The following is a 15,290-nucleotide window of genomic DNA, read 5'->3' as shown; positions in this document are numbered from 1 at the left end:
TGAGTACACACACACACACACACACACACACACACACACGCACACAGTGCTCTCTCTCTATGATGGGCTGGTGTAGACGGCACAGTACTGGCCCAGGGTGAGTACACACAACAAGCACAGGACTTGAGCCCTGGACTTGAACCCGCAACCACAGGCATGAGAGACAGGTGTGCTAGCAAGGGGGCTAAAGCCCAAAGGTGCTAGCGTCTGTCGCTAGCACGTTACTGGTGTCGTCTAGTGAGGTTTACTCACTGCACAGCACTGCACGGTCACACAGTCAGATGTGAAAGGATGTAAAGTGATGGTTGAGGATAGAGAGAGGGGTCACCTGTAACAGCCAGGCGTGGGCAGAGCAGAGCTGGCTTTTGTGTGTCTGCTCAATGTGCCCTTCACTCCTCCATCAATTATTCACCTCCCATCTGCTCATTACTGGCAACCAGCAGCCTGCGTGGGGGGAGGGTGCTTTCTCAGACTACACAACTACACACACACACACACATCAGTGCACACATACAGCTTTAGAGACATATATGATACACATATACACACTCAGTGTGTGTATACTTATTTCATGCGTCATGTGTAGATGACCTTTAGCACGTGCAGATGAGTTGCAGTTGGTTCGTGTCGTGCCTGGTCATGTGCTGTTTAAGCGGACTTAGAACAGGATCCTGTGGACGTCTCTTGTGTGTTTGTGTGTGTTTTCTTCCTCTCTCTCTCCCTCTGTGTGTGTGTGTGTTTCTCATGTCACACTCATGTTATGCTGTAAAGGTTTATGGTCCTGTATGTGTTAATGAAGTGTGTGTGTGTGTGTGTGTGTATTTCAGATTGTTGACAGGTCAGATCCATTGACATCTCTCACGCTGCGGAAAGTGGTTTGGAGTTTAGTTGGAGCCACCTGTCTGAGAGGACTCATGGGAAGAGCAGAGGATTGTGGGAAATGAACCGACCGGCCTCCTCTCCTTTTTCACTGCAAACTTTGGCCCTACTTTAATTTCACCGAAAGACGAGAAGACGACCCAGACAGAACTTCTTGTTTTTTCTGGGGATTGTAAAGAGTATAGATTCCATATGTGTTTGTGAGGAAGCGTGTGTGTGAGTGTGTGTGTGTGTGTGATTGTGCATGCCCTTGTATATCTGCTGCAAAGTTTGTATAATTGTGTGATACATTTGGAGGTAAAGAATGGGAAACGTGTGTGTGTGTGTGTGTTAGTGTACATCAGGCCAGGACTGAGGAACTCTGTTGTGTGTGGATTCCTGTTTGCTGAAGAACACTTGAAGAGGAGCAGTGGTCTGGACTGAACTGGACTGGACTGGACTAGGAGAGGCATGAGGACAGAGCTCATTTCAACCTGTACATACTCAAAACATGACCTGTACATACTGCATTGGAGAAACAGACTTTCAAAACATGTCGTCCTGCTTTGCTTACATTCTGCTGAAGTTATGATTGCACTCAAACAATGGAGCTTAAATGCTTTGTTTATTAATTTATTTATAAGATTCATTTTCATGTTTTTTATTGTTGACAAAAAAAGTGTTTGTTTGCAGATGTCACTAAGACTTTAATTTTGTTTACTTAGTGAGAAGGGAGGCACTTGGTCATGTATTGATAGACAGCACTTGGTCATGTATTGATAGACAGCACTTGGTCATGTATTGATTGACTGTACTTGTGGGATGATGTTTCCAGTATGCTGTGTGTGATTGTGTGTGTGTGTGTGTGTGTGTGACTGTCTGTCTATCTCACTAGCTAGTCTGTGCAACCCCCCTGTAGCCCAGCCTCACACACACGGCACTCTCTCTCCTGTTGTAGCACGTGTGTATCGACTGACAGCCTTGTCCTCTCCCACTTTACCTGCTTCTCTGACAAACAAGCAGCTGCTTTGTCTTTGTTCTCTCTCTCTCTTTATAAAAGCCTTTGACATTTGCAAGCTTGAGCTGTGCTGTTGTCTGCCTTCTTCCTGTGTGTTGTTTTCCTGGTAAACAGAGCCCATGGAGTGCGGTGCTGTTAAGGCGTTTACTCACTGCTCTGCGTAACGTTCCCAGACTCTCGGGACTCTGGGATATTCGCCTTCCATCAGGCAGCAGCAGGCCTAAAGCATCTCTCAGTACTCCTGATAAAGAGATGGAAGTGTTCCTCCTCCTGCGCCTCCTTAAAGGCAGATCCTCAACTGTGGCCCTGGCCGTCTCTAGCCCTAACCCTTCACATTAAAGGCAGATCCTCAGCTCCCATTGTTCTCCATCAGTGGCCCTGGCCGTCTCTTAAAGTGGCGCTGACCCGCTCTCAGCCACGGTCGTCTCTTGAAGTGGCGCTGACCCGCTCTCAGCCACGGCCGTCTCTTGAAGTGGCGCTGACCCCCCCTCAACTCTGGGCTCTGATCAGCACAAACCCAATTACCACCATCTCCACACTGAGCCAGAGGCCAGGGCTGCTGTTCCGCCAGTGGAGTGGGCTTCTTATTCAACAGCAGGAGTGTGTGTGTGAGTGTTACAGGACAACTTCACTCATAACATGGGGCTCAACACAGTCTTTAGGATGAGCACAGAAGTAATACATGAGTCGATAAATTGCACTCCATATATGAAGCCTTTGTGTAGGCTACTTATTTGAATTAGGGTAATGTGGAGTAGAGGTATGTGTGCAGGTCAGTCAAAGATGATGGGTTGGAATATTAATACGTTTCTGTCAAACTCAACTACCTCAAGGCTGCTGGGAATGAGAGAAATGCGTTTGTGTTGTTTTATGCTGTGTGAGGGGATAGATGTCTGTCTGGGGTTTGCCTGTGTTGTCTGAAGAGTGATGTGTGGCTGCAGTGTGCTTGTGTTGTGTTGTGTGAGGGGATAGACGTCTGTCTGGGGTTTGCCTGTGTTTTCTGAAGAGAGTGATGTCTTGCTGCAGTGTGTTGTGTTGTGTGAGGGGATAGACGTCTGGGGTTTGCCTGTGTTGTCTGAAGAGAGTGATGTCTGTCTGCAGTGTGCTTGTGTTGTGGTGAGGCACAGGCCTGGGCTCTGAGTGAGCTTGTCCCCTGATGTCTGGGGACCTGTCTGTCTCTGGTGTGTGGTTGGCTGTTGTGTGTAGCTGAGATCCTGCTGGCTCGAAAGGAATCAGACTTCACACCCCTGCAGGCAAGGAGTCGTCTGCGCAGAGAAATATGTCCCTACACTGCGAAAAAGAACAGTCAGTCTGGAAGGCTCCAGGCATCTGTCTTCTCAAAGCAAAGCAGGAAACGAACATTAATTCCTTTAATGTGTTCCCTCTTCACACATTGAACAAATGACATTGTGCAGTCATGGCACATCTCTGTGATTTACATGAGCTGAAAAGCTGTAACCTACATAATACGAATGCCAGGGAGATCAAACACATTAAATGAAGCCAAACCATCATAACCACCAGTATAAATAACTTAACTGGCAATTGCATTTTAATGTCAGCTGAAACGTTTAGCACAATGAAATATCACATCTTGGCACATCTATGAGGCCAAATACAAGAAATTACTACAAAGGAAATGCATGCTGCGGGATCGCATGTAGATTTTAAACCTAATGTCTAAGACACGCTGATTATACTCAAAATCGTAATAAACTTCATGAGGTCTACAGAGGATTTCAGCTATTTTTATTGGGTCAGTTTTGCGATTGTTAATCCGACTGCAATTACATCAATGGGTGGACAAAGGAGTTTCTCCCGGCGTGCTCTGGAGCTGCAATCAAAAAGAAAACATGGCAGCTCTGCAAGGCAGAGAGGGGCAGCCGGGTGTGAGAGAGAGAAAGTGGAAGAGAGAATAGAAATAGAGTGAGTGAGACTGACCAATAAGAACTGAGAAAATGAGTGTGTGCATCCGTGCTAGTGTGTGTGTGTGTGTGTGTGTGTGTGTGTGTGAAAGCAACAAAGCAGCCTTTTCCTGTAAGGATGAAAACAATGAAGGATTCAACAGGTTTTTTTTATTTAAGCTACATCACACATTCATCATAAGCCCATACTGCAAAGGCCTTGTTGCCAGGCTGATCAGCTATATAGTTCACCACCACAACATCAAGCTCACGTTCAATGCCCTGCTTGAAGCGCTTGCTAGCTATCCTTCGAAATGCCTATCGTTTCACAAGATATTGAATTCATTATGTTGATATCTGAGAACACAGGGGTCTAATATGAATGTAAACTGATGGCATCTTATGGCTTCCATAGTTCAACACACTCTTCTCATAATAACTAATACTTTACTCCTATGTTCCGTAGTGCATCACATAATAACTAATACTGTGTTCTACTCCTATGTTATAAACTCTTGCAGGTTATTAAAGTGTAAGTATACACTTAAAGGTAGTTTGTGGTTTACAGTGGCATCTAGTGGTGAGGTTGCTGAGTTGCGAATGGCGTTTAGATGCAACTCAGGACTTCCAAGAGTTTCTTAAATATGGGACCTACCTTCTTTTAGAGGATTATACTTTAAAAACTTCACTGAAGTACTGCAGGTCAAATACCCTTTTTGTTACTGTGACCATGTGGTGAGATTGCTCCTTCTTTTATGGACTGCGGCGTCTTATCATGCTTCATGTAACATCTAACTTACATTTTGCCATGGTTGGGGACTTTATTCATGTATGGACTATCTATGTAATTTAAAATCAACTCATAGTGGACTTGCAGGAACGGCATGCCAAACTGTGAGCGTAAGGATACACATAGTCTTTTAACAGTCATTGGTTACAGAAATCTAGCCAAGTTATAAAGGTGGAAATGATCTGACCCAAGCGGTCACATTATCAAATTCCTTATAATACGCTGTAACAATTTGCCTTACTTATTGGGGCAAAGAGAGAGATTTTCTGTTTGTCTTTATTGTTTTTCACCATTTAGGCCTAGCTGGCAGCGTATGTTGACAGCAGAGGTCAGAACCCCCCTTTGGGATTTGGCATTTGTACCGTTCTCCTTTTTTAAGTAAGGCAATTTGTTGCAGCGTAATAAAAGGAATTTGAGAATGTGACCGCATGGGTCAGATCATTTCCACCTTTATTTCTTGGCTAGATTTCTGTAACCAATGACTGTAAAAAGACTATGTGTATCCTTCCGATCACAGTTTGGCATGCTGCTCCTGCAAGTTCAATGGAGGCATTCTGTGATGCGCCGGACCTAGCTACTTGGACAAGGGGGCAGGACTACCACATTAGCAGGTGGGGCAAGGTGGGCGGGCCTACCACATTAGCAGGTGGGGCAAGAGGGGTAGGCTTAGGAAAGCCGGTAAGCAGTGTGTTTGTGATGAGTGTGTGTATGTATTACAGCGCTTGATGACAACAGTGGCTGTTAGAGCTCAGTGTTTAATGTGGTGCTCTGGAGAGTTGCAGAAATTATTTCTGACTCAGATTACTGTAGATACCAGATATGCCGTGTCTGTGTGTGTGTATGTGTGTGTGTTAAACCTTTCTTACCTCTTCCGATTTTATTATCTTTCATCGTAAAGGCTGTTGCCTCGCTGAAGAACATTTGGTGTGCGTCTGCTCTTTTGTGTGTGTATGAAAGAGAGTGTGTGTGTGTGTATGCATGTATGAGTCATACCCTCAGCACACACTCTGGTGAGGCCAGCTTGTAAAGCTCAGAGCCTGTTCTTGATGTTTATTAAGAGCTTAATCGCAGCTATATTTGCCTCTCCATTCACGGGTGGTGTGTATTTAAAAGCCCCCCCCACCTTCAATACACACACACCTTTTCCTCCTTCCCTCTCACACGGACACACACCCCCCCACCCACACACTGTAGACAGCATAAAGCTCATTGTGATATGTTCATATAATACCTCTCTGCTTAAACAAAGGCTGAGATCCACTTAAATCAATGAAGCCATTTACCAACAAACCCATGGGGCACAGACTCCAGAAAGCGCTTTAGACGCGGTGTGCAGCGTCTGGTCTCCGGTGCTGCGGTCATCTTAAGCAAACCTGGATAACTCCTACTACTCCTACTAAACACCTCTTTTCATTATTTCTCCCTAGGGTTAATTAGCCTCCCATTAGTCTCCCAAACCATTGAGATATTGAATGGAGTGATGTCCTGAATATCAACATTGACAACTTGGCTGTCATTAGACTGCAGACGGTTCCATGCCCAGATGAATATGAACTCACGTCACCCCATCCCACAATCTCAAGTCTGTTTTTAGTTTTCTTTAGAGTGATGACCAGCAGCATTGAGGACCTAAATAAGATGGGCTTCTCGCACATTCATTTTTTTTAAAAACATCTTTAGGCCATCTTTTGTAATTTTGAGATTCAAGAGTTGTTGTAATGCTTGATTGTTGGAGTGGATGGGTTGGTGAAATGTAGCAGTCAGCCAGCTGTAGATTTACCTTCCAGGACCCCTCTCCCACTTCAGACAGTTGCACCTTATCAAACCTGTTGCCCCTGCAAGCCAAGTTAACTGCTGCCAGATGTCCAAGTGCTTTTTGAGATCACAGTGTCAATGGCAGCCATCTTGATAGAGATTATTTCCAAACACTGTTAATGACTTAACAATATGTGAATCAAGTGCCTTGTAATATTAATTACCTTATATGAATCATGTGCTTATGAAAGCAGGAGCATGGCTTTTCTCTGTGTGTGTGTAACTCGAATATTAGGTGCCACTACATCTGCATATTTATCGGAAATGATCTTTATTGGGAATAACCCCTTGAGATGTAAAATCTCGTTTTCGAGGGGGTCCACAACACAATCAGATTTTAATCATACATTAAATGAAAATAAAAATAAACAATAAACAACAATAAGACAGAACAAACAAAAACAACACACAACAAACGATCAGCAGAATTGCAGCAAGACATCAAATACATAACGAATTATACGACTGCGCTCCAAACAGAGCACAACAACAGATCATCTGCTCAGGAGCATAATAATGTTAATGTTAATAATATTAATACATACTGTATATGTATAGTAATAATATCGATCTATCTATAACTATTCATCTATATCAATCTATCTGTATCTATTTATCCAGCAGTCATATCCCCCAACTCTATGTTAAATAAAAATACATATATATATACATATATATAGATATATACACATATTGTCGCAGCCCAGCACTCAGTACGACGCGACCAGGGAATTCCAAAGCAATTATTCTTTATTAACTCTTTAAATGATGAACTTAGGCACTCAAACATTACAACAAAGGTAGTCAAAATGAACAGAAAATAGGGGAAGCCCTACGCCTTGCACCCAGTGCAACCAGCGTCTTCCCCTCTGTCTTTCTCACTCTTGTCTGTCTCCCCTCTGTCTTTCTCACTGACTATTTAACTCTTAACAAATGAGTTGCTGCTCAGGTGCCAAACTAGCCTAACTATTTGCACCTGAGCTTGCAATCAGTGGTTGCCGACCTCACTAGGCCCCAGAGCACCTCCCCTGGGTCCTAGAGCCTGCCCTGTATAGTCCTGGTCACCCATGTTAACCTAAGTGGGAGCCTAAGAGCAGCTTGGGCTACCACACACCCTCCCCCTTAACTTCAGGCCCTTCCCGGGGCTAAAAGGAAGGTTTTAATTATTTTCTTTAAAACCTAAATACAAGTGTCAGTCAAAAACACATTCAGGAAAACACCAACATTTCAATTCCCATTCAACATAGTGTCCACGTCACCACAATTTCAATTACGATTCAACATAAAGTGTCCATCTTAGTCAGTCTCCAACTTTTGGTCTTTCCGTGTCAGTTCCCAGTTTGTCTGTCCATTTCGTTCTGGCTTTGGGGTTTACCCTTCCCCCTTCCGGTCGTGGACTCTCTGCCGCTCTTTCTCTTTTTGAGAGTTCAGTCTCTGTGCACCAGGTCGAAGCATGGCGGCCATTTTGTGTTGTGGCAGCCAAGCCACCAGGGGAATGTCACATATCCCTCGTCCGCGACCTGACGTCCACAGTAGGATACAGGAGTCCAAAAAGGCTTCATGGCAGGACAGGACATCTGGGTCTCCACAGCGCCATCCGGGTCTGAGAACGACAGAGAAGTTACAAGAGTGGCAGTTTAGGAGCCATCGACTTACCCTGCCGTTTGTCTTTCTTGGTCTCTTCTCTATCTTCTCACGTTGTGCACTGGAGACCACGCCAGTGTCTTCCCCGTCTTCTGTTGCCTCTCCAGTTGCCAACTCCTCACTATTTAAGGCCAGCTGTCTATTCAAATGCGCCTTTGCTTCCAGCTTCTTCAGCTCCAAATGAGTCACCTCAGGGAAGCAATCGCCCACCTCTGGCAGGGTGAAGAGTCCCTTCCTCTTGAGCGCATCGGGTTCAGGCTCGTGTTTGCCATCCGCCTCTGCCTTCTTCAGGGTCCTCTGCTTTAGTGCACTGACTTCCTTCTCCTCGCTGGCCATCTCTTCTAACTGCATGGTGACGACGTCAACCTCCTGCTCCAGCCTCTCGTAGGTCTCCAGTTTGTCCTGCTGCTCGCTGACCTGAGCCTGGAGCTCCACCACACGCTTCTCTGATGCCGACTGCAGCTCATAAAACTCCTTAGTCAGGACCTCGAGTTTCTCCTGGTGTTTCTCACACTCCATCTGACTCAGGCTGAGGGAGCGGGCCATATCCTCCTGCACCATCTGAGCGCACTCAGACTCAAAGGTCTTCAGCTTCAGCTGGTTCAACAGCTCTGACTCACTACAGTCTGATCTCACCTGGAGCTGCCTGAGCTGGTCCAGCAGCTGGTCTTGTTTGGCCTGCATCTCCTTCTCAGCATACACAGCCCTCTCCTTCTCCAGCACAGCACGGTCCCTCATCTCACGCAAATTCCGGTTCTCCCGCTCATACCTCTCCTTAGAGGCGCGCTGCAGACTCTCCATCTCCTGGCCGGTCTTCAGGCGGATGTGCTCCAGCTCGTCACGCAGCTTACGCTCATACTCAATCTTATAGTGGTCTCTGGAGGCGAGGTATCTGTCGTCAGCCTCCTCGTGTGGGCTCTTGGCATTGGTGTCTTTGACCACATCCCCCTCTTCAGCGAGGTAGTCGTGGGCATCACAGTCATCGTCAGCGTGCTCATCATCAGCGTTTTTATCAACAGCTTTGTCACCTGGAACTTCATCACACTCTTCATCACCATCATCAACATGATTTTCATGGACATAATCATTTTCATCCACATCATTGATTTCACCGACAATATCGTCATAATCATCGATATTATCTTCATAATTGACATCGGCCTCTTTATCGATGAACTCACCCAGGAACAGACGCTCATTGGTCCTAAACATCTCTGGTAGAGCCTCCCAGGCCTGGGCCATCTTAGCCGCCGCTCCATGCGGTTGGTAACCTGCTTCACAAAGCATTTCCTCTTTTATGACAGTAAGCCTTTCAGTTACCTTCGGTTTTTTGGCCCCCTGAGTCAGCTTCTCCATGACCTCTTCTAGGTCATCATCAGATGAATCAGCCGATGCCTGTTTGCAGAGCTCCAGCAGGGCTCCCTGCAGTCTTTGCTGCCCCTGCAAGATGGTGGCCAACATCTCCTCCATCGCCTGATCCATAGTCCACATCTTCTTCACTTTAGCTGGGTCACTCTGCCTGTAGTCCCCCTCTTCTTGGGTCACTCTGCCCCTCTCTTCAGTCAGCGTGGGTCACTGTGCCCGCATTCTCCACCATATGTCGCAGCCCAGCACTCAGTACGACGCGACCAGGGAATTCCAAAGCAATTATTCTTTATTAACTCTTTAAATGATGAACTTAGGCACTCAAACATTACAACAAAGGTAGTCAAAATGAACAGAAAATAGGGGAAGCCCTACGCCTTGCACCCAGTGCAACCAGCGTCTTCCCCTCTGTCTTTCTCACTCTTGTCTGTCTCCCCTCTGTCTTTCTCACTGACTATTTAACTCTTAACAAATGAGTTGCTGCTCAGGTGCCAAACTAGCCTAACTATTTGCACCTGAGCTTGCAATCAGTGGTTGCCGACCTCACTAGGCCCCAGAGCACCTCCCCTGGGTCCTAGAGCCTGCCCTGTATAGTCCTGGTCACCCATGTTAACCTAAGTGGGAGCCTAAGAGCAGCTTGGGCTACCACAATATATACACATATATATATGCCTACAGGGTGCGATTTGCCGGGGGGGATGGTGGGGATTTACCCCCCCCCCCTCTGTTTTTTACATCCCCACCTCAGCTGGATGAATTTCAGACATGGGGGGGATAACCCTCAATTATTAAAAAAAACTATGAAAAAACAGACAGGTTGTGACAGCGTTTTCTTACACTTGTTTACATCGCTAGCACTAACGTTCACCTTACCCGAACTGTCGGCATTCTCAGAATTCGCGAACGTCCCCATGCACATAAACATATTGTATACATTGTAACAATAACATTACAAACACGGAAATGAGCAAAGCCAGCTAATTAGGCTACTGTACAATGAATATGAAAATATTTGTTCACTGAATTAGCGAGTTCTGTCCAAAACAGTTGCGTTTCAGTTTAGGTTTCAGTATTTCAACGTGAAATTACACAGGTAATGATGAAATTGACCGAATATTTCCTGGTAGATTGTTCCAGTCTAATGGTGCTTTAAACTCAAAAGCCGTTTTACCAAAGCTGCTTGAGTATTTGCCTCTGGGTTCCATTCTCCACCAGACTCTCCTCCAGATGTGATGGGACGGCCTAAAAATGAAGACAAATTCATTCAGAATATGCATCTGGAACAAGTCCACACAGACTGACAATAACTACATTTTAAAACACAGTTGCCACACAGTAATGCATGATTATACCTGACCTTTTTTAAGTCTTCAGACTTAATCTCCCACTGATCAGTTTTGTCTTGGTGTCCGCCAATGTGTGTTGGTTCCACCAGTCTGTGTCTCTGCAGGGCTGGAACTGTGTAGTGCTGCCTGACATGAGACTCACAGTAGGAGGCAGTGCAGGTCAGACAGGATTTCACAGCTCTGAGTTTCCTCCCAGTGCAGAAATCACAGGCCACATCTCCAGGACCAGCGTAGCAGTGAGTAGGTAGAACAGGACTGAACTGATGGAGCTTCGGGACCTCTGCTAAGGCTGAGTTTGTGCAAAGTGCAGGATGGGAGCTATATGACTGTGAGCATTGGGGACAGGCATAGTGTCCTGCATGGTAAGGCTGGGCCCAGTATGAGGTGATGCACTGTTTGCAGTAACTGTGTCCACAGGGGATGGAGACTGGGTCTTTCAGCACATCAGTACACACTGTACATCTGAAGTGGTCTTCTGTTAACAGACTAGTAATGAACTCACTGCAGAAATGATAAAGGAGATAAGAGTTAGATTTGTATTTGCAGCCCTTTGTATCTAATTAGGGAGCGGTTCTTCTCCCATTTCGCATTGCCATATTTCTAAAGTAGATCAAAACAGACGACCAAAACACCCGCAATACAGAGGGACTTTCGCGTTTTATGCCACCGCAGCTTCACCTACATGCTTGGAAAGGGACAAGGATTCAGTTGGCTGCATTCTGCAACCTTACCACTAGATGCTACTAAATCCTACATATTATATCTTTAAATTCATCATGGCGGTTCTTCCCTCTAAAGATACAGCAGTTTGATACTCTTCATGCACCATAGCAACAGAGGAATAGAATACCGTATTTTGCCCTAGACATCTGCATCTCTTCTACAGAGGCATCAACCAGTTGGGTAATGAACCTTGATTTACCATAATGTCTCATTTATTCAGATTTAAACCTCAAAACAGACATACATATTTTAAATATCAAAGACGATCAATATTCATAACCAAATTTTACCTAAAAATAAGGGATTAAAACTCTCTTAGAGATTATGTTTCAGGTGTTTATTAAGCCATAGTTTAGGATGTATTCAAGATATCTCAGTAGGCACATTTATACTTCCAAAATGATTAAATGCTAATTGTATATGGACGATTCTACCGAATTCGTGTAATATGCAGTCCCTCAACAATAAAAACTATTTACAAAACAATTAGGTATTTAGGCATAGATATTTAATTAGAAAATGTTATGGTCTATATAAATCCAATGCATTACATGAGATAGTGATAAGGTAAATATATACAAAATCATCATTTATAGGGTACTTTCTATTGGGAAGTAGCTGTCCCCAACCCTGACATCTAAATTTCAATGCCTTTAAATAACACTTTCCAATTTTTTTTGATTTTTTTCAATGATTTAATTTCAAAGATCTTTATGATTGGGTTGAAACAGAACATGGAATATTTAGATTTATTGTGGGTTTAATTTTTAAATCAATTAACTATATGAATTGTATAAATTGAACTTGAAAATTTGGTAAAAAATTCATTTTTATGGATTTCATTGTGAAAACCTTCAAGAAATATTTGTTAAAATACTCTTCAGAGAAGGGAAGGAAACACAATCTGAACAGGTCAATAATAATACTTTTTTACTATAGTAAATGTGATGTTTCGGTAGTGACAATTTTTGGAAGAGGAAAAACATTCCAACACATTCTGAAAATACAATATAAAAATTGTTCTTTTACTAGATATGTGTACTTTAGATATGGTACAATATACATACGGACAAAGTTTTGGGAATAAAACATAAAAAAAATCTAAATATTTCCGACCTGACTTTGCACCAATTCGGTAGAATGGCCCATATACATTTGTGCTTGATGAGTTTGTGTAAATATGTTAAACCTGCAGCTTTTGTTAAAGGTGTAGTATAAAGCATTAAGGTCTATCTATTGGCAGAAATGGAATAAAGTATTCATAATTATGTTCTTATTAGTGTATAATACCCTGTAACTAAGAACTGTTGTATTTTCATTAGCTTAGAATGAACCCTTTGTATATGCTTAGGGAGTGGGTACAAATAAATTAGTGAATAATTCCTCAGCTCACCTTGAATCAGGAGTAAATTCTTCTCTAAAGTTCATTGGTGAATTCATTGACCTCACAGACACACAGCTGGGTGCAGGCGACTCTGATTTCTCCTGCTTCACTCTATAATCACACAATATGAAAAGGAATTATCATCAAAGCTTGTTATAGCAGAGCCACACATTTGTTAAGAATATCAAAGACCAATTTTCCGAATCAGAAATAACCTAAATTTCAAGGTCAAATGTATACTTCCAAAAATGATTAAAGCATCATCATGGAGTAATAGAACACTAGTGATGTAACCACCCCCAAAACAGCTGAGATCATGTTAACTTCACCCTCTAAACGTAAGGCTTCAGGAACTAAATCCTGTAGCGATCTCACAAAATCAGGCATATCCTTGGCTTTCAAGACATCTTTAACCCTTACAGGTCATGCCTTTAATCACAAACACAATATTGCAATTGGAGTAGACTTATATCCGCAGATAATCAAACTGACTTGGGGTGAACACAGACACTAAAACATGAGGAAAATCACACTGAAATGTAGAAATTACACGGACTCCATACCACTTTCTAAAAATACACATTAGAAATGAATATAAGAGGGGAAGCACCAAACATTGAACTAAAATTATGAAACCAAATTTACAGAATTTCCACACTACAAACACTGGCAGTATGTCACATAACAAGCACAAGGCAAAAATACAGGCAATAACACGTACATCACTCCCACAAGACGCCCAAATTCTCTTCCTCTATATATTCTCCTGGTTTACAGTAATCTCTCCATACTCAGATTATAGGTGTACAGTGGACATAAATGTGCATAAGTAGGAGCAATTATAGCAAAAGAGAGAAAAAAATACAATTGTCCCAGATAGGAAACACTTCTGACCAAACCCCATTTTGTGTGATAGATAAATTTGGGGCTCCCTTTAAGCAAACCTGGAATACTCCTACTACTCCTACTAAACACCACTTTTAACAATTTCTCCCTGGGGTTTCAATCACTCATCTCATTTAATCTGATTCAAATTTAAGAACACAACAGTCCAATGTATCACAATCTGCTTGAAGTGGAGGATTCCTCAGCAGACCTTAAATGAAGTCCAAATTCTTCTGTCTTAAGAGACACACAGCTGAATGCAGGTGAGTCTGAATTCTCCAGCTTGACACTGAAATCATAAAAGTTATAGCAGATGTTTATAGACAGTATTTTTATTTTATTTAGATTTTTTTTTTAAATAAAATGTATTTGGTAAAGTACTTCACAGAAAGTAATGAGTCCAAATTATGCAATTATACCTTTTCTCTGAAGTAGATGTTTCAAATGATGCCTTCCTCTTAATTGTGTTTCTAGAAGTAAATCATATGTATTTGTTTGCAAAAATTAGAAAATAGCGTGTGTGCACCTTGAGATTAGTAATATTAGCTGTCATTTTAGCACTCTGGTGAATACACTGATTTTTCAGCAGCTCACCTCTGTCTCCAAGACGGTCTGACTTCTTCTTGACAGTGACAAACTAGAGGTTTAAATAAGTGTAAACAATTGGGATTTAACAACTTCAGCAATTATTTTCCTTCTTGAATAGTCTACATCAACATCATCAACGATAAGAAGAAATATCTTCACTTTGGACTCAATTTTCTGTAATCAGACACCCCTGAGTCTAAAGTATCTACGCATTGCAAATGAAGTTTATGAAAAGTCATCTAATGTGAGGGACTGCACCCTTATGTTCTGTGGGTTTTAACCGATCGTTTACATGAAATGTATATGACAGAGGAATGTCTGAAGACACAAACTCAAGCGAAGCTCAAGTAATGGGACTGAGAACAGAGTTCAACAAGTTTCAACCGAAAATACTAATACAATTATGTACCTGATTGAAGTACAAGCACCTACATTGTTAAAAACATTTATGGGAAAACATGTATATTATAGTAGGTTAGATCACACATGAAAACAATCCCAACAACATACTGACTACGTAATGGTCATGGACATAGTAGCCGAAACAGTCCATGACATGAAGCAGTGGCCCTGCTACAAACCTAAATCATCACAGTTTGGCAAAACAGCTGTAATCTGGTCCAGATGCATCCCATCCTTTCCTACCATGTGTTCATGGCTTTGGTCATTCTGTGAAGCAACAGGAGATGTGGTCAGTTACACCTATTTCAAACATGTCCAATGACTGAACTCTGCTGAGGGGGCAAGCCTAGGCCATCCTTACAGACTGACAATAACTAAGTATGAAACAAAGCTGCCACACAGTCTATAATTCATGATTATACCTGACCTTTTTTAAATCAGCTGTTATAAGGTCACACTGCTCCTGGAGTTTTTGCTCTTCGTGTCCAGGTTCCACCAGTGTGTGTCTCTGCAGGGCTGGAACTGTGTAGTGCTGCCTGACATGAGACTCACAGTAGGAGGCAGTGCA

General features: G+C 43.0%; 1 protein-coding gene across 1 annotated transcript in view; it reads left to right on the top strand.

Annotated features, from left to right (window-relative positions):
- LOC308376551 (neuronal calcium sensor 1) overlaps positions 1–956 on the top strand; it is a gene marked incomplete at its 5' end in the record, with an annotated part of 16,540 nt that extends 15,584 nt beyond the window's left edge. Inside the window, one exon of the mRNA XM_080852926.1 lies at positions 828–956. The remainder of the gene's footprint in view (positions 1–827) is intronic.
- Between the last annotated feature and the right edge of the window lie 14,334 nt (positions 957–15,290).

The sequence above is a fragment of the Sprattus sprattus genome (assembly GCF_963457725.1).
Source record: "Sprattus sprattus genome assembly, chromosome: 15".
NCBI lineage: Eukaryota > Metazoa > Chordata > Actinopteri > Clupeiformes > Clupeidae > Sprattus > Sprattus sprattus.
This window is presented reverse-complemented; position numbering and strand designations above follow the sequence as displayed.